This window comes from Hippopotamus amphibius, chromosome 1 (genome assembly GCF_030028045.1).
Source record: "Hippopotamus amphibius kiboko isolate mHipAmp2 chromosome 1, mHipAmp2.hap2, whole genome shotgun sequence".
Classification (NCBI taxonomy): domain Eukaryota; kingdom Metazoa; phylum Chordata; class Mammalia; order Artiodactyla; family Hippopotamidae; genus Hippopotamus; species Hippopotamus amphibius.
Window position 1 is genome coordinate 92,705,369 of NC_080186.1, and position 27,836 is coordinate 92,733,204.

General features: G+C 36.5%; 1 pseudogene; it reads left to right on the plus strand.

Moving 5' to 3' along the window:
- LOC130831162 (ubiquitin-like modifier-activating enzyme 5) overlaps positions 1-27,836 on the plus strand; it is a 178,459-nt pseudogene that overhangs the window by 3,626 nt on the left and 146,997 nt on the right.

Below are 27,836 nucleotides of genomic sequence, written 5' to 3' on the forward strand. Positions count from 1 at the left end.
TATGTTCTAGATAATAGAAAACCATTAATCATGGATATAAAGATCTGTCCTCAAAGAATTCTGTAGGCTCTTAGAGGAAAGGCAGTGAGTCTTTATTTTTTACCATTGTATCCTCAAAACTTAGAATGGTACCTGGCACAGAATGACTGCATTACTATATATTTGCTGATTGGAATTAATATAATTGGCTTGAACAATAGGCAGGATATTGAAGGAAAAGATTAAGAATTAGTCCCTGTGAGATATCACACAAAACTTTTCAATCTAATCTTACATCTTATCCTTCTTTATCCACTCAGAATTTTATACTAATTTCTGTATCATAACTCTATATATGGTGATAATTATATACCTAAATCTCCAGCCTTAACTGCTTCTCTTATCTTCATAACCATAAATGAAACTTTCCATTTAGACTGGTTTTCCCACTAGTTCAGAATGCTTAAAACCAAACACATTGTCAGTTCCTGGACATTTGTTCTTTTTTAAAATATCAGTTTAATAAATTGCACCACCTTGTGTGTCTGGACTTAGTTACAAAAGCTTGAAATCTAAAATCACTTCAGATCTCCCTTTTCCGTCTCTCTATGCTTCAACAAGTGTGACCTTGTGAAAAAGTTCTCCCAATTCTACTGCCTTACTATTTTTCATGTGTCTTCCAGCCTTATCAATTGCAGGAACTTAGTAGTTGCCTTGCTTAGTGTCTGGATTATCAAAATAATTATCCTTATTTTTCAGCTTTATTAAGGTTTAACTTATAAAATTATAAGATAGTAAAGTGAATAATGTGACGATTTGATGTATTTCTACATTGTGAAAGGATTACCCACATTGAGTTAACACATCCATCACTTTTTTCTCTGTGTATAAGAATATTTAATTTCTACTCTTGGTGACTTCCAATTATACAATACAGTGTTATCGATTACAGTCACCATGCTATACATTAGATTCTCAGAACTTATTAATCTTATAACTGAAAATTTGTACCTTTTTACCAATCTCTTCCTTTTTCCCCCACCCCCAAGCCTCTAGCAACCTTTTTTCTGCTGTTTCTTTGAGTTCAAGGGTTTTGTTTTGTTTTCTTTTTCTTTTTCAGATTTTCACCTATAAGTGATATCATGCAGTATTTGTTTTTGTCCGTCTGGCTTATTTAATTTAGCATAATGCCTGCGAGGTGGTTCATCCATGCTGTTGCAAAGAACAAACTTTCCTTCTTTTTTAAGGCTAAATACAATTCCATTATGTATATTTGTATATATGATAGATACATAGATAGGTAGATAAATAGGTAGATGGATAGATGCCACATCTTCTTGCTCTTCATCTGTTGACAAATACTTAGGTTGTTTCTATACCTTGGCTATTGTGAATAATGATGCTGTGAACATGGGAATACAGATATCTCTTTGAAGTGATGGTATCATTTCCTTTGGATATATATTCAGCAGTGGGATTGCTGGATAATATGGTAGTTATATTTTAAATTTCTTGGACAACCTCTGTACTGTTGCTATAGAGGCCACACCAGTGGACTACCAGCAGTATACAAGGGTTCCCTTTGGTCACATTCACATCAGCATTTGTTACCTCTTTCCTTTTTCATAAGGCCAACCTAACAGGTGTGAGATAATATCTCATTGTGGTTTTGATTTGCAGTTCCCTGATAATCAGTGATGTTGAGCACCTTTTTATGTACCTGTTGGCCACTTGTATGTCATCTTTGGAAAATTATCCATTCAGATAATTTGCCTATTTTTAATTGGGTTATTTCTGTGTGTGTGTGTGTTTGTTTTGTTTTGTTTTGTTTTGTTTTGTTTCTGTTGAATTGTATGAGTTCCCTACATATTTTGGATGTTAACCCTTTCTCAGATATATCATTTGCAATATTTTCTCTCATTTCATAGGTTGCCTTTTCATTTTGTTGGTGGTTCCCTTTGCTGTGCAGAGAATTTTTAGTTTTGTGCAGTGCCACTTGTTTATTTTTGCTTTTGTTGCCTTTATTTTTGGTATCAAATCCAAACAATCCTTGCCAGAAACAATGTTGAGGAGCTTATCTCCTAAGTTTTCTTCTGTAAGTTTTATGGTTTCAAGCCTTTAATCCATTTTGAGTTGAATTTTGTATATATCAGATTAAGCATCCAGTTTCATTTTTTTGGATATGGCAATCTAATTTTCTCAACACCATTTATTGAAGAGATTATCTTTTCCTCATTGTGTGCTTAAATCTTTTGTCAAAAATTAATAGACCATATATATGTGGGTTTATTTCTGGGCTCTATTCTGTTCCATTAATCTGTGTATCTATTTTTATGCTAATACTATACTGTTTGTTGTATACAGACTTTATTATGTTGAGGTAGTTTTTTCATAGCCAGATTGTGGAGTTTTATGATGAAAGGATGCTGACTTTTGTGAAATGCTTTTTCTTCATCTATTGGACGATCATGTGATTTTTATCCTTCACTTTGTTAATGTAGCATATCACACTGATTGATTTCTGGCCATTGAACCATCCTTGCATCCCTGGAATAAATCCCACTTTACTGTGTTGTATGATTCCTTTCATATCCTGTTGAATTTGTTTTGTTAATAATTTGTTGAAGATGTTTACATCTATGTTCATCAGGGATGTTGTCCTGTGATTTTCTTTCTTTTCTTTTTCTTTTCTTTGTAGTGCCTTTGTCTGGTTTTGGTATCAGGGTAAGGATGGTCTATAAAATGAGCATGAATGTGTTCCTTACTCTCCTATTTGTTGGAGGACTTTAAGAAAGTTAACATTAGTTCGTCTTTAAACATTTGGTGTAATTCACCAGTGAAGCCATCTAATCCTGTATTTTTTATTGTTTGGAGGTTGTTTTGTTTTGTTTTTTTTTTCTTTATTTCTGATTTAATTTCCTTACTAGGAATTGGTCTGTTCAGATTTTCTATTTCTTCCTGATTCAGTTATTGTAGGTTTTGTTTCCAAGAATTTATCCATTTCTTTTAGGCTGTCCAATATGTTGCTTTATAATTTTTCATAGCAGTTGCCTATTATCCTTTCTTTGTATTTGTATTTGTGTGGTATCAGTTGTAATGTCTCCTCTTTCATGTATAATATATTTACTTGAGTCCTCTATCTTTTTGCTTGGTAAGTCTAGCTAAAGTTTTGTCTATTTTATTTATCTGGTAGACAGCTCTTAGTTCCACTGGTCCAGTTTATTAATATTCTAAGCATTTTAAATTCTAGTTTATTAGCACTTCTTTTGTGTCCTAACTTATAATCCATCCTGGAGAACGTCCCATGTGCTGTTGAGAAGAATGTGTATTCTGCTGCTGTTGAATACAGTGTTCTATAAATGTCTGTTAGGGCTATCTTGTATAATGTGTAGTTTAAGTCCAATGTTTCTTTCTTTCTTTTTTTTGGCTGGATGATGTGTCCATTGTTGAAACAGAGGTATTGAGTTTCTTTACTATTATTGGATTACTGTCCATTTTCCCCTTAAGATATGTTAACATTTGTTTTATATATTTAGAGGCTTCTATATTAGGGGAATAAATAGTTATTAATGTTGTATCCTCTTGATGAATTGATCCTTTTATCATTATATAATGACCTTCTTTGTCTCTTGCTATAATCTTTGGCTTAAAATCTGTTTTGTCTGATACAAGTATTGCTACCTTGCTTTCTTTTGGTTTCCATTTACAAGGGATATATTTTCCATCCGTTCACTTTTAGTCTATATGTGTCCCTAATTTTGAAGTGTGTCTCTTGTAAGCAGCATATAGCTGGGTATTGTTGTTTTTGTTTTGTTTTGTTTTGTTTTTTGTCCACTCAGCTACTCTATGTTTTTTGATTAGGGGATTTACATTTAAAGTAATTATTGATGAGTATGGATTTATTTTTGCCTTTTTTCTGATTTATCTAGTCTGCTGTTGAGCCCTTTATTGAATTTTTCAGTTCAATTATTGTTTTCTTCAGCTCCTATTTCTATTTGGCATTTTTAAAATATTCTCTACTTTTTTGTTGAAATTCTTACTTTATTCATATATTGCTCTCCTTAATTCAGTGAGCATATTTATGATTGATATTTTGAACTCTCTATCGGATAAATGACTTATCTTTGTTTCATTAAGATCTGTTTCTGGAGAAGTATCTTGTTCTTTTTTTGGAACACATTCCTCTGCGACTTCATTTTCCTTGACTTTCTGTTGGTTTCTGGGCATTAGATAAACAATGTTAGTCTTGATGGTGGTGGGGTATGGGGATGGTTGTTCTCATGTAGGGGACGGACCTTATTAGTCAGCTCAGCCCAAGTACCTGATTGATGCTCAGTCCTTTGTAATTGTCTCAGATACATTCTTTGTTCTTAGTAGCCCCCAGCAGTTGAGGATGTGCCAGGCTCTGTCAGTGTCCCAAAGAGGAGAATCACATTCAGTGCCTAGATGCAGACTGATAGGAAGCCAGACCCCTAGGCAGCAGCTGGGAAAGTGTGTCTGAATGCCTTCCAGAGGAACTAGGAGATGGGCCTTTTTGCCTGCTCTTTCTGTTCTGAGCCTGAGTGTATAGCCGTGGGGGTGATAGGGTGCTCTCACACCCATTAAGTACTACTTCTTCATTTGCTACAGTCCTGTGAGTTTCATGAATGGAAGCCCCATTAGCTATAAGAGCCAACTGATCTGGATACTCATCTGCAAAAGCTGCAGCACAGATGTGTTACAAACTCCTTCTAGGGAGTTACAGGTTAACAGCCTGCACTACAGGGAGATGGCTGGGAAGGTGTCCTTTGGCTTCCCCAGTCCCTTTGAGGATCAAAGCCAGCTTCTAGATGCATGCTAAATTAGAAGCCTGACCCTCAGTCAGCAACTTTTAAAGTATGCATATGGACCCCTTTCAGGGAAAGACTAGGAAACAGTTGTTTTTATCTAATCCCTCTGTGCTGAGCCCTGGGGAGAGAACTGGTTAAGAAATCTTTCTTAGTTTGCTATAGTCCTTGAGACTCATGAATGAAAGCTCTGTTAGATATCAGAGGCCAGCAGTCCAGGTATCTGTTCCCTGAGTGGCTATAAACCTGAGACCAGGGTTGGGGTTTATAGGAACAGTGTGTTTCAGTTTTTCCTATCCATTTTGATGTGGGTATTTTCTTATTCACCCAATGTGTAGGAGTTTTTCAATGAGTTTCTGGATTTCTCTCAGAGGTAATTGTTCTGTATGTAAGCTGCACGTTTGATGTGTGCATGGAAGGAAAGCTCAGGAGCCTTCTATGTCACCGTCATGGTTGACCTTCCTCCAAGAAATTCTCAAAATAATTTTCTTAATGTTCCTTCTTTAACTGGCATTTCATACTCTCGAATCTTCCTGTTTTGTTCTATTTTATTTTGCATCCAATTTTCCTTGTTAATCATTATAGATTCGGCAGTCATTTACTTCAATGATGCTTTAACTTATATCCTGAGTCTGCCTCCCTTTGTCTATTACCCAAATCTTTGTCTAGAGTAGTTTTCTCCCACTTGTTTTCTCTTCCCTGGACTTCTTGCTAGATATGGTAGAAAATTTGGTTTTGCTCTTGTTCTTTTCTAATATTTTATATTTAGCCATGAAGAGCGCAAGAAGTGGAGGTCTTAAGGAGAAATCATCTGGCAATATTGAGCAATGGGTGAAATGGTTACACTCAGAATGACTGATTCCTTGTTTTGTGGCTCTTTGTGTTGTGACAGTAATATCCAAGCCTCATGGAGAAAGAAGAGGTGGAGGAAAGTACATTTTAGAGAAAAAAGTGAGATAGAATTTTGTTAGTATGTAGAAATTATAGTTGAGAAAATAATGAGTCAAAGGTGGACCTAAATCTTTTAGATTAAAGTCAGAGTGTCTAGTGTCCAATAAGCAAATCCAAACTTTGCAAGGAGAGATGTTTGAAATAATTGTTGCAATGAGGAGGATGGGACTATTGAAATAGAGGGAGGAGGACTATTGCATTAGGGAAGCACTGGACATAAGCTCTGCAAAGATCTGAAGAGTTAAGTAAAAAGAGGCTTTATTGTATAGAGGGGAGTGAACAAGGCTAGAAGGAACTGAGGGTGGGATGAAAGGGTGGCATGATTGGATAATAGATCAGGGAATGAAGTGAGTCTGCTCTTGCAAGAGGCTGTTATGAAGGGTTTGTATGCTGGCTCAGACTGAGGGTGGGCCAAAATTCAGGAACCTAGGGGAGGAGAGAATCTTAACCAAAGTTTGGTTAACAAGCACTTTATTCTGATGGATCAGTGGGAACCAAGCAGTTCAGCTAATTATTTGTGTGGCAATAAATGGAGATTTGGAGGGTCTGTGTCATAGATAAACAAGGGAAGACATCTATGAGTCTCATCTAAGTCATATGGGGAAGGGTGGTTCTGTGCAGAAAGCCATTTCCTGGAACACAAGATCATGGGAAAATGTCTTAGCGTATGCTGTTTTCTAGCATCACAGGGCTTGGATAACGTTCAATCTGGCCACTGGAGAAACAGGAGGGAGGATCTAAATTAGGACAGAGAGGTCTCGATTGGTACATTATTGGTATATTATCTTAATGAATATGTACTCTAGGTGGTTGATGAAATGAAGCTTTGTTGAGAGGAGAGGCGTAAAAATATCTGAAGCCATTACCCAGGACCTAAAATAATTTGTACATTTTTTCTTGAATGAGTGAATAAATAAAAATGGATAATATTATCTATAGTGAGAAATCAGGTCTAGTAATCATCTTAATGACTCTAGAAAGAAAATGTTTTGTTTTTCTGTCTATTTGACATTTTTGCTTAGATAATAAATATTTCAAAAGGAATTCTCAGTTGTGGTCATTCTATGCACTACCTCTTACTACTTAAAGAAAAAAAAGTAAGACTGATTCTCCTCAGTAGAATCAGTAGAAGGGACTGCTATTCACCAGTTTTTTGTTTTGTTTTGTTTTTTTCCGAAAGCTAACAATTATCCTTGCTTCATTTCCTTTCTACCCCATGTTCAATCTATCAACAAGTACTTGTGAGGTTATCTGCAAATATATGCTTAATTTGATTACGTCCCCTCATTTTTTCTGTTACCGCCTGAGTTTACACCATCATCTTTAGCCAGCACTACCATAATAACTAACTAGTTTTTCACTTCAGTTTGGTTCCCTCAGACCCTGTTTTCCACCCAGCAGCCAGGATGATCTTTTAAAAAGTTTAATCACATCATCCCCTGTTTTAAACCAATTTATGATTTCTCAGTGCTCTCAGAATAAAATTAAACCTTTTCTTATGGCCTAAGAAGCTTTACATAATCTCTCACTACATAACTGTGGGACCTGTTCTCTTACATTCTCATTCTTGCTCACTGGACTTTATCTAGTTTGACCTCCTAACTAATCTTCACAATGCCATAGTTATTGCAGGTGTATAGCCTTTAGTCCTGCTCTTCCCTCTTGTCAAATAAATCTTTCTCCATGTTATCTCTTATCCTTTTGTGCATTTTTTTCTCTTATATACAAGTATACACTGTTGGTTATTTCACCATTTACTGAAATTTCCCTTAACCTGTTTTAGTTTTTCAGATTTCATCTGTGCCTTATTTTCTCATCTGTAAAATGGAACACAGTGTGCCTACATTAAAATGGTAATTAAATGCAATAATAAAAATTGCTTAGGATCTTTCTCAGAATATGATAACATTTATCATTATTGTTATCTTCAACATCACACCTACAAAAAAGTATTTTTCTAATTTATATGTATTCTTGAAGTTGTCTCTCCTAGAATAGAATGAAGTCCTATGAGGGCAAAGACTTTGTCTTGTTTACCCTTTATCAAAAAGAGCCAAATACGTTATCAGGCACACAGTGAGGAGTCAGAAAATATTCACTGAATGAATGATTTTTATAAGAATTTTAGTCTAAGTCATCCCCTCTATATGAGTGCTTTTAACTTTCATGAGACAGGTATTTTCATGTCACTCAGGTGGTGGTATTTATTTTAAGAGCATACAGGTGAAGTCAGGTAGAGAGAAAACCAACACTGTATCTAAAGGGCAAGATATTAGAGAGCACTGGAAAATCATTTATCACCATTCAGAACATAAAAGTAGCTCCAGTGACCCGTAAGCAACTCTAATGACCCAGACAGTAGATATAGTAAGCCAGTAATTTTGTTGATGCCTTTGAATCAGACATCTATTGCTTTTTGGTCTGGTAACTTGCCACACTCATGACTGTTTCTTCCTTTGTCTGCTATAATTTCTACTTCGAGGACTTCTTAACTGCTTTTCTCCTTCTACTGTATTATCTATTGAGCTTTGCATTTAAACTCTCCAATATAGATTTGATTGTACAATGATCATCTGTGGGAGATGCTGATATCTTTGATGGTCTACTTGATAGCCATCACCCACATTTCTTGCTGACAGTAGCTTTATTTTGTTTAGGCAACAGTAATCAGCTCTGGTTATTACTCATGATTGCTTTAGTTCATTTCTGCATGTTTCATTCCCAATGAACTCAATTGTGAGTGAGAAATTAGGGATTGCATGTTAGGGAGCTTCTGAGAAAGGTTTTGGTTCCTGATAAAAAATGAGACTGTCATGAGGCAAAAACGCTTTTGCCCCTGTTCCCTTCTGTTTTGCCCTGCATATTGTCTTGGAACCACATAATGACTGAAACTCTGACAGCCATATTAAACTATGAGGTTTCAAGCCTGAAATTTAAAGACAATATGCTGAGGAAGGTGTGGGAGTAATGCTAGATATAGTTGTGTGCTCAATGCTATTCTTGAGTGGAATACTTGACTCAATGCTAATCTTGACTAGTCCTGGAATCACCCATATCCAGACATCTGATTAAGTGAACAATCCATTTCCTTGGGGTTCAAGCCTCTTTAAGCATTTTCTTTTTTTTTTTTTTACTTTCATTGGAACAAATCCTGATATACCACCTGATATGTAGTAACCCTAAGGGACTGATTTCTTTAGACAGGACACCAAAGCTTAATGGAGTGCCTTTAATTTTCTATGAGAATTCTTGGTCTAGTGTTTTGTGACCATGACAGCAGAGTCACAAGATTCAAAACATGGCCAATAATGTGTAAAGGACTGTCTATAACCTCTACTCTCACATCATTTAGAAAAGTTGAAGAACCAACCTTTTACGTAACACCCATAATGGATCACAAAACAGCACAAATATCTAACGTACCCCTGAATGAATGTTTGTCCTGTGCTTCCTTACATCATACTCCATTACTCAACTTTATATAGACTTCTAGTATGGGAAGATGACTCAACTTTTGTGTTATAGAAGAAAGGCAGAATGTTTAATACTTAGGAATTAAGGGAATACAGATTATTGGGTGCGAAATAAATCTGTGCTGTCATGCCAAATACTAGAAAGCAAATATTAGAACCTAATGTAGAGTGATTAATGGACAGTGTGTGAATACATTTATAAATGTATGTTTTTCAAACACAAATCACCAATAGATGGCCAGTCACGTATTCTATGTCTAAATATACAAATAGTTCATGAAAGGACTTCAGAATTAGTGGAATGTAGAAAGACCAATCACTAGTCTATTCTACTTGTGAATATTTTAAATTGACTTATTGTTCATATTCTCTGATACACTCAGAGTTAATTAAATGTTTTACCTCTGTTCTTCATAAGTAATAACAAAGAAGCCACTTAAAGCAAATTGGATTATTCTACTAGAGAAGTCTTCATACTGTAGTTTTTGTGTATGTCTGAATTAGGTGTAGTATTTCTTTAAAAAGAAGAAAATACTCTCAATGGAATTGAATTATTAGCATTCCCAACAATTGTATTTTTAAAGTATGTCAGAAAGTGACATAAAAGTACTAGTCACAGTCAGTCATGAAGCCACATTATAAAGTGGCCTATGACATTTCAAACCCTTCGTTTTGTCATTCTTACAAGTAGTCTTCCCCCAAAAGAGGAGGTGGGGGATCTATCACTAAAATGACATGAGTATCAGATAGTGTTGACAAACAAAACTGTCACCACATTCCCTGTAGTGCTGCAGGCTGCAGAGGGTTTGTTGAAAGTGGAAGATTTTATATACTCAGATTTTCTGTATGTTTTAAAGAAATACCTCAAAGTGTCGTGTTATAAACAGCAATTATCAATCTATGTTAAAGACAGAAGAAAGTATCATATAAATATGTTCTACGTATGATAACTTACTAACACATGTCCATAAAGTTTTGGGAAGTGGCTAACTCTGGGTTATTTCTAATCAAGAATAATTTTCAAAACTAAAAACTGAAAACATGCAGGTAAAGAAAACATCTTCCTCTGATCAATAATTTTCTTTATGCCATTACATCCTTGCACCAATAATAGTCTAACAAATTATTATATCATTGTATTTGATTCTATCACACATCTTTCCCCCATTGGATTTTCAGCCTATTAATGATTTGACCCAAGCACAACAACAAGAGGCACTTAAGAAATCTGCTGATTGAGTCAATCCTGTTTACCATAGCCGTATTAGAAATAAATTTTCCTTAAAATATGTTTTAGCATTTTATGGAATTGTAATATACATATAGACAAGTGAACAAGTTTTCAACTTGGTGAATTGCCACAAACTAAAACGTACCCATAACATACATAAAATGCATAAATCTTAAATGTATAACTCAATTTTTATATATGGTTATGTATTTGCAATTACTGACAAAATGTAGATACAGAACTGTTACCACACCACATGAGATTCTTCCTGTTGTTTCCCAGTCAGTACATCTTCAGAGCTAACCAATTCCTCTTCTATAGTCATAGATTAGGGTTTGTTTTTTTTTCTCCATTATTCTTTTATTCCATTATTTTTCCTTTTAGTGCTTCTGTTTATATTTTTTCGCATTGAGTTACATTATGTTTACTAATTCTGTATTTTGCTGTTAAACTCAAGTACTTAATTGTATTTTATAGTTCCAAAAATCCATTTGTTTTTTTTTTTTTAAGCTCTTTATTGGAGTATAATTGCTTTACACTGTTGTGCTAGGTTTTGCTGTACAACAAAGTGAATCAGCTGTATTTATACTTATATCCCCATATCCCCTCCGTTCCCACCCTCCTTATCCCACCCTTCTAAGTCATCACCAATCATTGAGTTGATCTCCCTGTATTATGCGACAGCTTCCCACTAGCTATCTATTTTACATTTGGTAGTATATATAGGTCAATGCTAATCTCACTTCATCTCAGCTTCCCCTTCCCCCCCACCCCCCGTGTCCTCAAGTCTGTTCTCTACATCTGCATCTTTATTCTTGCCCTGTCACTGGGTTCATCAGTACCATTTTTTTTAGATTCCATGTATATGAGTTAGCATACAATATTTGTTTTTCTCTTTCTGGCTTACTTCACTTGGTATGTCAGACTCTAGGTCCATCCACCTCACTACAAATAACTCAATTTCATTCCTTTGCATGGCTGAGTAATATTCCATTGTATATATGTGCCACATCTTCTTTATGCATTCATCAGTTGATGGGCATTTAGGTTGCTTCCATGTCCCGGATATTGTAAATAGTGCCGCAGTGAACGTTGCGGTACATGTTTCTTTTTGGATTATGGTTTATTCAGAGTATATGCCCAGTAGTGGGATTGCTGGGTCATATGGTAGTTCTATTTTTAGTTTTTCAAGGAACCTCCATACTGTTTTCCATAGTGGCGGTATGAATTTACATTCCCACCAACAGTGCAGGAGGGTACCATTTTCTCCACAGCCTCTCCAGCATTTAATGTTCCTAGATTTTTTGATGATGGCCAATCTGACTGGTGTGAGGTGATACCTCACTGTAGTTTTGATTTGCATTTCTCTACTGATTAGTGACATTGAGCATCTTTTCATGTGTTTGTTGGCCATCAGTATGTCTTCTTTGAAGAAATGTCTGCTTAGGCCTTCTGCTCATTTTTGAATTCAGTTGTTTGTTTTTTTGATATTGAGCTGCATGAGCTCTTTATATATTTGGGGGATTAATCTTTTGTCAGTTGCTTCATTGGCAAATATTTTCTCCCACTCCAGGGGTTGTCTTTTCATCATATTTATGGTTTCCTTTGCTATGCAAAAGCTTTTGTTTCATTAGGTCCCATTTGTTTATTTTTTATTTTATTTCCATTATTCTAGGAGGTGGGTCAAAAACGATCTTGCTTTGATGTATGTCATAGAGTGTTCTGCCTATGTTTCCCTCTAAGAGTTTTATAGTGTCTGGCCTTACATTTAGGTCTTTGATCCATTTTGAGTTTATTTTTGTGTATGGTGTTAGAGAGTATTCTAATTTCGTTCTTTTTCAAGTAGCTGTCCAGTTGTCCCAGCACCACTTATTGAAGAGGCTGTCTTTTTTCCATTGTATATTCATACCTCCTTTGTTGAAGATAAGGTGACCATATGCAAGTGGGATTATCTCTGGGCTTTCTATCCTGTTCCATTGATCTATATTTCTGTTTTTGTGCCAGTACCATACTGTCTTGATCACTGTAGCCTTGTAGTATAGCCTGAAGTCAGGAAGCCTGATTCCTCCAGCTCCATCTTTCCTTCTCAAGATTGCCTTGGCTATTTGGGGTCTTTTGCATTTCCATACAAATCGTAAGATTTCTTGCTCTAGTTCTGTGAAAAATACCTTTCATAATTTGATCAGGATTGCATTCAATCTGTACATTGCTTTGGGTAGGGCAGTCATTTTCACAATGTTGATTCTTCCAATTCAAGAACATGGTATGTCCCTCCATCTGTTTGTATCATTTTTGATTTCTTTCATCAGTGTCTTATAGTTTTCTGCATACAGGTCTTTTGCCTCCTTAGGCAGGATTACTCCTAGGTATTTTATTCTTTTTGTTGCAATGGTGAATGGGAGAGTTTCCTTAATTTCTCTTTCTGATCTTTCATTGTTAGTGTATAGGGATGCAAGAGATTTCTGTGCATTAATTTTGTATCCTGCTACTTTACTGAATTCATCAATTAGTGCTAGCAGTTTTCTGGTAGCCTCTTTAGGGTTTTCTATGCATAATATCATGTCATCTGCAAAGAGTGACAATTTGACTTCTTCTTTTCCAATTTGGATTCCTTTTATTTCTTTTTCTTCTCTGATTTCTGTGACAAACACTTCCAAAGGTATGTTGAATAATGGTGAGAGTGAGCACCCTTATCTTGTTCCTGTTCTTGGAGGGAATGCTTTTAGTTTTTCACCATTTGGCCTGTGAAGCCATCGGGCCCTGGGCTTTTGTTTGTTGGGAGATTTTTAATCACAGCCTCAATTTCAGTACTTGTGATTAGTCTGTTCATATTTTCTATTTCCTCCTGGTTCAGACTTGGAAGATTGTACTTTTCTAAGAATTTATCCATTTCTTCCAGGTTATCCAATTTATTGGCATATAGTTGCTTGTAGTAATCTCTCATGATCTTTTGTATTTCTGTGGTGTCGGTTGTTACCTCTCCTTTTTCATTTCTAATTCTGTTGATTTGCAGCTTTTCTCTTTTTTACCTATTGAATCTGGCTAATGGTTTATCAAGTTTGTTTATCTTCTCAAAGAACCAGCTTTTAGTTTTATTGATCTTTGTTATTGTTTCCTTCATTTATTTTTCATTAATTTCTGATCTGATCTTTATCATTTCTTTCCTTCTGCTCACTTTGGGGTTTTTTTTGTTCTTCTTTCTCTAATTGTTTTAGGTGTAAGGTTAGGCTGTTTATTTGAGATTTTTCTTGTTTCTTGAGGTAGAAATGTATTGCTATAAACTTCCCTCTTAGAACTGCTTTTGCTGTGTCCCATAGGTTTTGCGTTGTTGTGTTTGCATTGTCATTTGTTTCAAGGTATTTTTTGATTTCCTCTTTGATTTCTTGGTTGCTTAATAGCATATTGTTTAGCCTCCATGTGTTTGTGTTTTTTTAGTTTTTTTTCTTGTAATTGATATCTAGTCTCATGGCTTTGTGGTCAGAGAAGGTGCTTGATATGATTTCAATTTTCTTGAATTTACTGAGGCTTGATTTGTGACCCAAGATGTGATTTATCCTGTAGAATGTTCTGTGTGCACTTGAGAAGAAAGTGTATTTTATAGTTTTTGGATGGAATGTCCCGTAAATATCTATTAAGTTGAGATGGTCTAATGTGGCATTTAAAGCTTGTGTGTCCTTATTTATTTTCTGTTTGGATGATCTGTCCATTGATATAAGTGGGGTGTTAAAGTCTCCTACTCTTATTGTGTTACTGTCGATTTCCCCTTTTATGGCTGTTAGCATTTGCCTTATGTATTGAGGTGTTCCTATGTTGAGTGCATAGATATTTACAATTGTTATATGTTCTTCTTGGGTTGATCCCTTGATCATTATGTAGTGTCATACCTTCTCTCTTGTAATAGTCTTTAAGGTCTAATTTTTCTGATATGAGTATTGCTACTTCAGCTTTCTTTGGACTTCTGTTTACATGGAGTATCTTTTCCCATCTCCTTACCTTCAGTCTGTATGTGTCTCTAGGTCTGAAGTGGGTTTCTCGTAGACAGCATATATAAGGGTCTTGTTTTTATATCCATTCAGCCAGTCTGCATCTTTTGGTTGGAGAATTTAATCTATTTATATTTAAGGCAATTACTGACATGTATGTTCCTATTACCATTTTCTTAATTGTTTTGGGTTTGTTTTTGTAGGTCTTTTCCTTCTCTTGTGTTTTCTGCCTAGAGAAGTTCCTTTAGCAACTGTTGTAAGGCTGGTTTGGTGGTGCTGAATTCTCTTAAATTTTGCTTGTCTGTGAAGCTTTTGATTTCTCCATTGAATCTGAATGAGATTCTTGCTGGGTAGAGTATTCTTTGCTGTAGGTATTTCTCTTTCAAAATTTTAAGTATATCCTGCCACTTCCTTCTGGCCTGAAGAGTTTCTGCAGAGAGATTAGCTGTTATCCTTATGGGTTTTCCCTTATATGATATTTGTTGCTTTTCTCTTGCCACTTTTAATATTTTTTGTGTGTGTTTAATTTTCATTAGTTTGATTAACATGTACCTCAGTGGGGTTCTCCTTGGGTTTATTCTGTATGGGACTCTCTGTGCTTCTTGGACTTGATTATTTCCTTTGCCATGTTTGTGAAGTTTTTGACTATAATCTCTTCAAATATTTTCTCAGGCCCTTTCTTTTTTTCTTCTTCTGGGATGCCTATGATTCAAATGTTGGTACACTTAATGTTGTCCCCAAGGTCTCTGAGTCTGTCTTCCATTCTTTTTGTTATTTTTTCTTTTTCCTGTTCTGTGGCAGTTATTTCCACCATTCTATCTTCTAGCTCACTTTCTCATTCTTCTGACTTAGATATTCTGCTGTTGATTCCATCTGGAGTATTTTTTTCTTATTTTTTTTATTTTTTGGGGGGTACACCAAGTTCAATCATCTGTTGTTATATGCATATCCCCATATTCCCTGCCTCCCTCAACTCCCCACCACCCTCCCTCGAGTACCCCCCACCCTCCCCATCCCAGTCCTCTAAGGCATCTCCCATCCTCGAGTTGGACTCCCTTTGTTATACAACTTCCCACTGGCTATCTATTTAACAGTTGGTACTATATATGTGTCTGTGCTACTCTCTCACTTTGTCTCAGCTTCCCCTTAAACCCCCGCCGACCCCCAAACCTCGAGTTCTCCAGTCCATTCTCTGCATCTGCATCCTTGTTCTTGTCACTGAGTTCATCAGGACCATTTTCAGATTCCGTATATGTGAGTTAGCATACAATATTTATCTTTCTCTTTCTGACTTACTTCACTTTGTATGACAGACTGTAGGTCTATCCACCTCATTACATATAGCTCCATCTCATCTCTTTTTATAGCTGAGTAATATTCCATTGTATATATATGCCACATCTTCTTTATCCATTCATTTGTTGATGGGCATTTAGGTTGCTTCCATGTCCTGGCTATTGTAAATAGTGCTGCAATAAACATGATGGTACAAGTTTCTTTTGGGATTATGGTTTTCTTTGGGTATATGCCCAGAAGTGGGATTACTGGATCATATGGTAGTTCTATTTGTAGTTTTTTAAGGAACCCCCAAATTGTTTTCCATAGTGGCTGTACCAACTTACATTCCCACCAACAGTGCAGGAGAGTTCCCTTTTCTCCACACCCTCTTCAACATTTGCTGTTTCCAGATTTTGTGATGATGGCCATTCTGATCGGTGTGAGGTGATACCTCATTATGGCTTTTACTTGCATTTCTCTGATGATGAGTGATGTTGAGCATCTTTTCATGTGTTTGTTGGCCATCTGTATGTCTTCTTTGGAGAAATGTCTATGTAGGTCTTCTGCCCATTTGTGGATTGGGTTATTTGCTTTTTTGGTATGAAGCTTCATGAGTTGCCTGTATATTTTGGAGGTTAATCCTTTGTCCGTTGTTTCATAGGCAACTATTTTTTCCCATTCTGAGGGTTGCCTTTTAGTCTTGTTTATGGTTTCTTTTGCTGTGCAAAAGCTTTTAAGTTTCATGAGGTCCCATTTGTTTATTGTTGATTTTATTTCCATGATTCTAGGAGGTGGGTCAAAGAGGATCTTGCTTTGATGGATGTCATAGAGTGTTCTGCCTATGTTTTCCTCTAGGAGTTTTATAGTGTCTGGCCTTACATGTAGGTCTTTAATCCATTTGGAGTTTCTTTTTGTGTATGGTGTTAGGAAGTGTTCTAAGTTCATTATTTACATGTAGCTGTCCAAATTTCCCAGCACCACTTATTGAAGAGGCTGTCTTTTATCCATTGTATATTCGCGCCTCTTTTGTCAAAGATAAGGTACCCATATGTGTTTGGGCTTACTTCTGAGTTCTCTATTCTATTCCATTGATCTTCCTTCCTATTTTTGTGCCAGTACCATACTGTCTTGATCACTATGGCCTTGTAGTATAGTTTGAAGTCAGGAAGGCTGATTCCACCAACTCCATTTTTCCTTCTCAAGATTGCTTTGGCTATTCAGGGTCTTTTGTGTTTCCATACAAATCGTAAGATTTCTTGCTCTAGTTCTGTGAAAAATGCCATTGGTAATTTGAACAGGATTGCATTGCATCTGTAAATTGCTTTGGGTAGTACAGTCATTTTCACGATGTTGATTCTTCCAATCCAGGAACATGGTATGTCCCTCCATCTGTTTGTGTCGTCTTTGATTTGTTTCCTCAATGTCTTAAAGTTTTCTGCATACAGATCTTTTGCCTCCTTAGGCAGGTTTATTCCTAGGTATTTGATTCTTTTGGTTGCAATGGTGAATGGGAGAGTTTCCTTAATTTCTCTTTCTGCTCTTCCGTTGTTAGTGTCTAGGAATGCAAGAGATTTCTGTGCATTGCTTTTGTATCCTGCTACTTTACTAAACTCATCAATGAGTGCTAGCAGTTTTCTGGTAGAGTCTTTAGGGATTTCTATATATAATATCATGTTATCTGCAAAGAGTGACACTTTTACTTCTTCTTTTCCAATTTGTATTCCTTTTATTTCTTTTTCTTCTCTGATTGCTGTGGCTAAAACTTCCAAGACTATGTTGAATAATAATGGTGAGAGTGGACACCCTTGTCTTGTTTCTGTTCTTAGAGGGAATTCTTTCAGTTTGTCCCCATTTAGAATGATGTTGGCTTTTGGTTTCTCATATATGGCTTTTATTATGTTGAGGTAAATTCCTTCTATGCCCATTTTCTGGAGAGCTTTTATCATAAATGGATGTTGAATTTTGTCAAAAGCTTTTTCTGCATCAATTGAGGTGATCATATGGTTTTTATCCTTCAATTTGTTGATATGATATATCACATTGATTGATTTGCGTATATTGAAGAATCCTTGCATCCCAGGGATAAACCCCACTTGATCATGGTGTATGATTTTTTTAATGTGCTGTTGGAGTCTGTTAGCTAGTATTTTGTTGAGGATTTTTGCATCTATATTCATCAGTGATATTGATCTGTAATTTTCTTTTTTTTTGTGACATCTTTTCCTGGTTTTGGTATCAGGGTAATGGTGGCCTCGTAGAATGAGTTTGGGAGTGTTCCGCCCTCTGCAATATTTTGGAAGCGTTTGAGAGTGGTTGGTGTTAGCTCTTCTCTAAATGTTTGATAGAATTCGCCCGTGAATCCATCAGGTCCTGGGCTTTTGTGTGTTGGGAGATTTTTAATCACTGCCTCAATTTCCGTACTTGTGATTGGTCTGTTCATGGTTTCTATTTCTTCCTGGTTCAGTCTTAGAAGATTGTATTTTTCTAAGAATGTATCCATTTCTTCCAGGTTATCCAATTGATTGGCATATAGTTGCTTCTAATAGTCTCTCATGATGTTTTATATTTCTGAGGTGTCCGTTGTTACTTCTCCTTTTTCATTTCTAATTCTGTTGATTTGCATCTTCTCCCTTTTTTTCTTGATGAGTCTGGCTAATGGTTTATCAATTTTGTTAATCTTCTCAAAGAACCAGCTTTTAGTTTTATTAATTGTTGCTATTGCTTCCTTCCTTTCTTTTTCATTTATTTCTGCTCTGATCTTTATGATTTCTTTCCTTCTGCTCACTTTGGGGTTTCTTTGTTCTTCTTTTTCTAATTGTTTTAGGTGTAAGGTAAGGTTGTTTATTCGATAATTTTCTTGTTTCTTAAGGTAGGACTATATTGCTATAAACTTCCCTCTTTGAACTGCTTTTGCTGCATCCCATAGGTTTTGGGTTGTTGTGTTTTCATTGTCATATGTTTCTAGATATTTTTTGACTTCCTCTTTGATTTCTTTAGTGATGTCTTGTTTGTTTAATAGTGAATTGTTTAGCCTCCATGTGTTTGTATTTTTTGCAGTTTTTTTCCTGTAATTGATGTCTAGTCTCATGGCGTTGTGGTCTGAGAAGATGCTTGATTTGATTTCAGTTTTCTTGAATGTGCCGAGGTTTGATTTGTGACCCAAGATGTGATCTATCCTGGAAAATGTTCCGTGTGCACTTGAGAAGAAGGTGTATTCTGTAGTTTTTGGATGGAATATCCTATAAATATCAGTTAGGTCGAGATGGTGTAATGTATCATTTAAAGCTTGTGTGTCTTTATTTATTTTCTGTTTGGATGATCTGTCCATTGATGTAAGTGGGGTGTTCAAGTCTCCCACTATTATTGTGTTGCTGTCGATGTCCCCTTTTATAGCTGTTAGCATTTGCCTTATGTATTGAGGTGCTCCTATGTTGGGGACATAGATATTTACCATTGTGATATGTTCTTCTTGGATGGATGCCTTGATCATTAGGTAGTGTCCTTCCTTGTCTCTTTTAATAGTCTTTACTTTAAAGTCTAATTTGTCTGATGTGAGTATTGCTACTCTAACTTTCTTTTGGCTTCCAGTTGCATGTAATATCTTTTTCCATCCCTTTACTTTCAGTCTATATGTGTCCCTTGGTCTGAAGTGGGTTTCTTGTAGGCAGCATATAGAATGGTCTTGTTTTTGTATCCATTCAGCCAGTCTGTGCCTTTTGGTTGGAGCATTTAATCCATTTCATTTATGGTGATTATTGACATGTGTGTTCCAATTACCATTTTCTTAATTGTTTTGAGTTTGTATTTGTAGGTGTTTTCCTTTTCTTGTGTTTCCTACTTAAAGAAGTTCCTTTAGCACTTGTTGTAAGGCTGGTTTGGTGGTGCTGAATTCTATTAACTTTTGCTTGTGTGGAAAACTTTTGATTTCTCCCTCAAATCTGAATGAGATTCTTGCTGGGTAGAGTATTCTTGGCTGTAGGTTTCTCTCTTTCAGGACTTTCAGGATATCCTGCCATTCCCTTCTGGCCTGCAGAGTTTCTGTAGAAAGGTCAGCTGTTATCCTTATGGGTTTTCCCTTATATGTTATTTGTTGCTTTTCTCTTGCTGCTTTTAATATTTTTTCTTTGTGTTGAATTGTCATTAGTTTGATTAATATGTGCCTTGGTGTATTTCTCCTTGGGTTTATTCTGTATGGGACTCTTTGTGCTCCTTGGACTTGGTTAATTATTTCCTTTCCCATGTTGGGGAAGTTTTCCACTAGAACCTCTTCAAATATTTTCTCAGACCCTTTCTTTTTTTCTTCTTCTTCTGGGATACTTGTAATTGGAATGTTGGTACACTTAATGTTGTCACTGAGATCTCTGAGACTGTCTTCAATTCTTTTTATTCTTTTTCCTTTTTCCTGCTCTGTGGCATTTATTTCCCCCATTCTATCTTCCAACTCACTTATTTGTTCTTCTGCCTCAGTCATTCTGCTGGTTATAGCATCTAGAGTATTTTTAATTTCAGTTATTTTGTTATCCATTGCTGTTTGTTTTTCTGAGTTCTTATGAACTGTTTCTTGTACTTTCTCTATTTTGTTATCGAGATTTTGTATCATTTTCACTATCATTACTCCGAATTCTTTTTCAGGCATTTTTCCTATTTCCTCCTCATTTATTTGGTCTTGTGGGTTTTTTTCTTGCTCCTTTGCCTCCATGGTGTTTCTTTGTTTCCTCATGGTTGTTCAGACTTTTGGGGTTGCTTGTCCTGGCGATAGAGGTGTTTATAGAAGACTGTCCAAGCCTCAGACTAATGTCCAAGTATTGGATTAAACAAATCCTAAGTCTAGGAAACACATACATGTATAAGACACACAATTACTGAATCCATTAGGACATAAGGCTCTGGAAAGACCTGACAGAACCCCAGTGTGCTATCAGATATTCAAAGAGAAACCCAACAGAAATTAACACCTGAAACAGAACAAATCAGAAACAAAAGCAAAAGCAAACAAACAAACAAATAACACCTTACACATACAAACATTAATCCATGGAGATTTTGTAAGCTAGGATCAAATATAGAAAAGAGCTAGAGTACCACCAGACAGAATGGAGATTCTCAGAATGAAATTAGACAATTGTACTAAGAACTAAGATAACGACAAAAACCTAATATTAAATACCAAGGTGGCGCGTCATCTGGAGAATAGAGTGAAGAGTCTGAGCAGACCAATAGTGTTGCTTATAAGTATGTTAAGATAAAATAAACTTAAAATGGCTGGAAGAAAGGGGAACAGAAGAGCGTAGTGTGATTGGAAATATGCAAATAAAAAGAAAGGAATAGAAATGTATAAAAGATAGTGATGAAAGGAAAGTATGAGAGATATATTGTCCATACTACCAAAAACTTAGCTAGATATAGAAGTATATAAAAAGGCAAAAGAATAAAAATAGCATAAAAAATATCATTAAAAATTATGTTATAAAACTTGTAGATCCATTAAGACTAAGATCGTAATTAATAAAGGAAAAAAAAAAGAGAGAGAAAAAAAAATCCAGAACTGATCCCGGAATGGACCGGTAAAATAGGATTGATACTAATATTTCTGTTTCCTTAGAGTCTCAGCTGGAAGTGTCCTTCTACTCATCTTGGGTTTTTTTGCATTATTCTGTGACCAGACGAGGTTCCTTTATTGTTCTTCTGTAAGTGTTGGTGTGTGGGGAGGGAGAGGGTACAATAGTGGCTCCTTCCCCTGGGAGTGAGTGAGCAGTGGCGCACTGTTGTTTCAGTCGGGCTTGGAGGTGCCTGTTGCAGAGGGACGCCGCTGGCTCAGGCTTAAACAGAAAGTCTTAGAGTTGGGCCTCTCTAGGGTTTTATTTTTTATTTTTTTTTCTTGGCAGCCTCCCTGCTGCCGGCATTCCAAGGGGTTTTAATCTAGCCCCGCCTGAGTGCCTGAGGGTACTTGTTATCCCTGAGCACCTTAGGTGGCCCACAGGGCGTCTCTTCACTGCCTGTTGCAGGAGCCAAAAGAGAGAGAGAGGCTATGCGCGCGACTCCTCCCCACCGCCTGTGAGCCTGCAGCCTCCAGCCACCATCATGGCCGGGCAGCTCTCAGGGATGGGCACTCCTCACCGGGGACCTCTTCCCTCCTGTCCTCTCAGTCCATCACCTTACTGGCAACAATGTTTCTCACCCTGAACCAGCTCTCCGGTTCCCACGCTCCCACTCCGGGACCCTCTGTTGAGCTGTGAATCGACGTCTCAGTCTGGGAACGCTGAGCTGCGCTGCGGACCCTCCGTGTGTTTCTCACTCCCTCCCGTCTGCCACAGCTCTGCCGCTTCACCCTCTTTGAGCCCTCGTAGATGCCTCTCTACCGGTTATGTCGGGCTCCTTGTGGTCCTTTCTGGTGTCTGAGGTCGTCTGCTGGTGTTCAGCTGGTTCTCTTTGGGAATTATTGTGTCCTTCGGTGCATTCCCAATGCATCTGTGGAGATGGATGCATTCCACGTCCCTCTACTTCGCCGCCATCTTTTTCTCTCCCATCTGGAGTGTTTTTGATTTTAGTTATTGTGTTTTTCATTACTCTTTGTTTGCTCTTTAGTTCCTCTAGGTCCTTATTAAATGTTTCTTGTATTTTCTCTCTTTTGTTTTTGAGATTTTGGGTCATCTCTACTATCATTACTTAATTCTTTTTCAGATAATTTGCCCATTTCCTCTTCATTTATTTTGTTCTTGGGGGATTTTATCTTGCTCCTTTGCCTGCAAGGTGTTTCTTTTCTTTTCTTTTTTTTTCTCATTTTGTCTAATTTATAGTATTTGCTGTCTCCTTACCCTATATGTCTGGTAGTGATTCCTCTTGCTTCTGCTCTCTGTCCCTTGTGGTGGGGTTGGTCCAGTGTCTTAAGTAGGCTTCCTGGTGGGAGGGTCTGGTGCCTGCTTTCTGGTGTATAGGTCTGAGTCTTTTCCCTCTGATTAGCATACCCATGTCAGGTGGTGTGTTTAGGGTATCTGTGAGCTTAATATGGCTTTCAGTTGTCTGTGTGCTGATTGGTGGGTTTGTGTTCCTTTCTTGTTTGTAGTTTGGTGTGAGGTATCCAGCACTGGCAGTTGCAGACAGTTGGGTGAAGCCAGATTTTAGACTAGAAGAGAGGCCTCTTTGGGAGTACTCCATGGTTAATCTTCCCTGTGGCTGAGGACTCTCTAATGGTGTAGTGTCCTGGCCTCGGAGCTCCCTCCCCAGAGCATCAGACTTGACTTCTGGTCGAGGAATCCAGACTCCAGAGGTTGGTTCAAGAGTATCAGTGCAGGCAAGTTTCAGTCACTTGAAACTGGTCAGACCACAGTTGCCAAAATGATTTTGTGTGAGAGTCTTCCCAAACAAGGAGTAATTGATGAAGAAGTGGAGAAGCCGGTACCTCATGAGTTGCAGGCAGGTATTCTTTGCATCCAGGAGCATAAAAATGCCTGGGGTAAGACAGGAGTTTGATTCAGTCTCAGATGAATGAAGAGAATTTAGGAGTCTGTAGTTCTGATCGCAAAGAGAGTTTATGGGGTTCTTCTTCCTCAACGTTAATTCACACTTTGGGGGCAATGTACCACCCAGTGCTTGGCAGGAACATGAGAGGATGTGACTGAGACTAGAAAAGTGAGGTGGCACTTTTCATCAGATGAAACGTCCAGAGGACGTTTTCACTGTGGGCTTAAAAGAACCGACGAGTCTGTGCTGCCCTCCAGGGTGGCCCCCAGCACTCTCCAGGTTTACAGAGAGGCTTCTTGGCCCCATTCGGTTTTTTAAATCTGTTTTAATTCTCTATTGAAATTCTCAATGTTCAGCAGGGTTTTTTTTCCCCCCTAAATTTTTTTTCTATATATTTTTTAAAGTATTAATCACAAGTTAAAAAAAAAAAAAATTCTTGTCCAGGTTATCCCTACATTTGCTTTTCTTTTTACCTCTCTTTTGATTTTTGGTTAGATTCTTTAACTCTTCACATATATTCTGATTTTTTTTTAAATTTTTTATATGACTAGAATAAGAACCGTAGAAGCTACAAACAATATCCTCTACTAGAGAGAATTTTCCTTTGAGGCTGAGGGTCTACTCACTTTGGTTCAGTCAAAGCTGGGTTGCTATTTTAGTAAGACCCAGCTCACTTTGTTCTTCAGAGTGTCTCTCTTGGTATTTTTAAGATCCCTAGTGGGTCTCTGTTACCTTAGACCTGAGAGATTACAGGAGTTTCAGTTTTCCCCTTGAAGATTCTGTGCTTAGCTTTTTATCCTTCAGGCACATGTGGCTTCAAGAGTCATAAAAGGACATTTTATTTTATTCTATTTTTCTTGGTAGGTTCCTTCCTTCTACTGGAACTTTGTCTCCTAAGTGCTGTTAGACTGTGGGAGATTTCACTCCACTTTGCCAGCTCAGCACACTAGTCTCCCTGGTTGCCCCCAGAAGTCATGGTTAGAACCAGCTCTGAATCTGGGGCTCTGCTTGCTTGCGATCCATCATACCAGCTCTATCCAACTGCCAAAAACTCATCTTTTTTCCAACAGTAAAGTCTCTCTGCCTGGCCCAAGCTAGATCCTCAGCCTATGCTCAGAAGAGGCAAATGACTCCCTATTTTAAGTTCATCTAGTCCTCATCGATTCCACAGTTCTTCAGTTTTTTAAAATAGAGTTTTAAAGCTTATTTGTCTTTTCAGGCAGTTGCATTAAGAGTATTGTTCAGCATGAACTTTGACATCTTTCACAATTATTGTGATAAGTTTCCATGTAAAGTTTTGTACTATAATAGATATTTTTCCTTCTGACTCCTCATACTTAAGCCTTACCTTCTCAAAGTACTGTTCAAGAAATATAACCTTTAGGGACTTCCCTCGTGGTGCAGTGGTTAAGAGTCAGCCTGCCAATACAGGGAACACAGGTTGGAGCACTGCTCCGGGAAGATCCCATTTGCCACGGAGCACCTAAGCCCATGCACCACAACTACTGAGCCTGTGCTCTAGAGCCCACGAGCCGCAACTATAGAGCCCATGTGCCGCAACTGCTGAAGCCCACGTGCCTAAAGCCTGTGCTCCACAACAAGAGAGGCAACTGCAGTGAGGAGCCCATACACTGCAGTGAAGAGTATCCCCTGCTTACCACAACTAAGCCTGTGTGCAGCAACAAAGACCCAACACAGCCTATAAATAAATAAATAAATACTTAAATTAAAAAAAAAAGAAATAAAACCTTTAGAAAGTTTACAAAAGTAGTGAGCTGTTAATGCACATGTGTGTATGTGCACATGTATGTGTATGAAAATGACTGGAAAACAAAGATCCAACAATTTACTAGATATCACCATTTGAAGATATTCTAAAAGCATGCCAAATTCAATGCACCCAAACTAAAGTCTTCTGCATCCTCAGCATCCACTGCCCCTATAACTTTTGCTTCTCTTCCATCTGTATTGAACAGTGACCATTGTGGCTTTGTAAAGCTAGAAACTTGGGAGATTATCCCTTTTACCTCTCACATGAAATTTCTAAATCAGTCCTGAGATTCTCTTTGCTAAAATTGTCTCCGTGTTCCTCCATTAGGGCTTAATCCAAGCTCATTTTCCTTCTTGCCTTCATTACAACAACTGCCCAATGAGTACCCTATTCTCCTTTGGTCCCCTTCTGGTCATTCTTTCCCATTATATTTCTGTGATTAAAAAATTGTCACTTTTTGATTTAAACTTTTCTTTATAAATTTATGTTTGTAGGTGCAAAAAAATTTAGTTATTACATGAGGCATTTCATAGTCTGATTCCTGCCTACTCTCCAGTGTCTCCCTCTCGCCTTGTATACCTTATATACCCCTCACTCCGGGATATAATGACCCCTGCAGCCTCCCTAATGCATAATGATACTACCCCCTCTACATTTTTTGTGATACTCTTCCCTCTACCTGGAATGTGTTTTAAATTTTCTTATTTGAATAATACCTACTATTCCTTCAGAAGCACCCCACATGCTTATTGATCCCTCCTGAGTGACAATAGATTCTCCTTTGCTGAACTTCCAAAGTACCCTCATGCATACCTCTGTTAACGTTCTTATTTTAAATCTTTGCATTAAGTGTTTCTCCTACTACCTTGTAAATACTTTGAGAGCATGAACATTATTTATTTCTTGAACCCTATCACAGTAACTATTACAGCGTATTTAAGTTTGTTAAGAGGAATAAGATTGCATTGATGCATAATCTCAAAATTGGTGTATTTCTTTATCTTTCCTTCATATTACTGTTCAAAATCAGTAATTTAGGCATATTACTGTCAAGAGGACAACTTATTATCTGAACAATCTATTCTTTTTGTTTACCTTTGAGTTATTCATTTTGCTTTTAACTATTTTCCTTTCCTCAAGACAGTTTCAGGATGTTTTGGTATATTGTATTTGTTTTTTTCAAAAACTATTAAAGATAAATATTCCTTAAGAAACACAATTGTTAAATAAACTCTTTGCTCAATAACCACATGGTTTTGTTATTTCATTTTATATCAGTGTCATTTATTGATAAATACCGGTCAGTTTTACGAGGACATTTAGCAAGAACATCTTATTTCTGCAACATTTTATAACAGATTGGCACATGCTTTCCAAGTGACAATCTGTAATTGGAATTAAGAAACAGGTTTGATTTTAACCGTAAAATTTTACAACATCGTCAATGCGCAATCTTCATAATTAAAAAAATTGTTAGCTTTTCTCATGACCACGATTTTAGTCCTTTATAAAAGTTAAAGTGATTTATGCTTAGCTTTTTTTTAGCAATAGATAAATTCATCTTATTGCATCCTTACTCCTTGACTTTTCACTGAATTAAATATTAGAAGCTGGTGACACACTAAACTGAATGCCATCTGCTGTGATGCCAGAATTTCAACATTGTGACAACAATGTCATATCACATGTAAAGAATGATAGATTTGGGGGAAATTAGATAGTGAAAAAAAGAAATGTTGAAACAGTTAGTAAATGTGTTAGCGAACAGTTTTAAAATGTGAAAGGTAAATGGATCTTGGCTTTAAGTATGATAGCTTTAATTTCTTGATTTTCTCTTCATTGAAAACACAGATGTGTTCACCATGTTTTATTGCAGTAGGATTTTAATCAAAATAAAATGTTTCTCTATGGCAGTAGATTTGTTCTCCTATATAGTCTTCTATGTGATATGATTTCAGGTCCTACATTTCAACAATAATTGGTCCACGCAAGGGAACAGTCCTGGACGTAAGCTTGGTGGCCATACAGGAAACAAAGAAACAAAAAACCTGTACTAGTAAAAATTATTACTTTACTTTGATAAATATTATAATGTTGCATAAATAAAAGACTGTAGCATGTGCTAAGAGATACTAGGCACGTATGGTTACTCATAGTTCATTGGGTCTCAAATTCAGAGGCACTCTCATACTCAACACTTAATATGAATAGGACACTGAGAGTGTTTAATACCAAAACACATATAAAATCACAGAGTGAAAGAAATGAACTTTGAAATAGACATTGATTAGTATATCAAAAAATGAAATATAGGAAGTAGATTCTTCAGGTCTATAGCTGTCTATGATATTTGTATAGGATTTGATGAATCTGCAAAGTCAGTGTTCATTTTAAAATGCATGTGCATCAATGTAGATCACTTTTTATGAAATCATATTACTCAATGTTGATATTTTAGTAAACTTTATTTTAAACTGAAATTACAGTAATCTGTATGTAGCATTTAATATTTTACTATAAAACTATATATTATTATATTTCCAGTAGGGTTATAATGATAACATAATACTACATTGTATATTAGCTAACCCAGAAAAAAGAACCGACACCTGATCAACAAATTTGTGAAAGAAATAAATGGTGCTTGTTTTAAGTCACTAAGTTTTGAGGGGATTTTATATGTAATAAAAGTTAACTGATATAATTCATATTAGAAACAGATAAATCACAATAATTACAGTAAAATGTAATCAAATTATGAAATCATTTCCATAAACAATATGTACCAATAAATTTGAAGATATAGATACAATGGAAAGTTTCCCAGAAAATATAAAGTGTCAAAATCTCATAAAGGAAATAGAAATACTAAAAGACCTATAA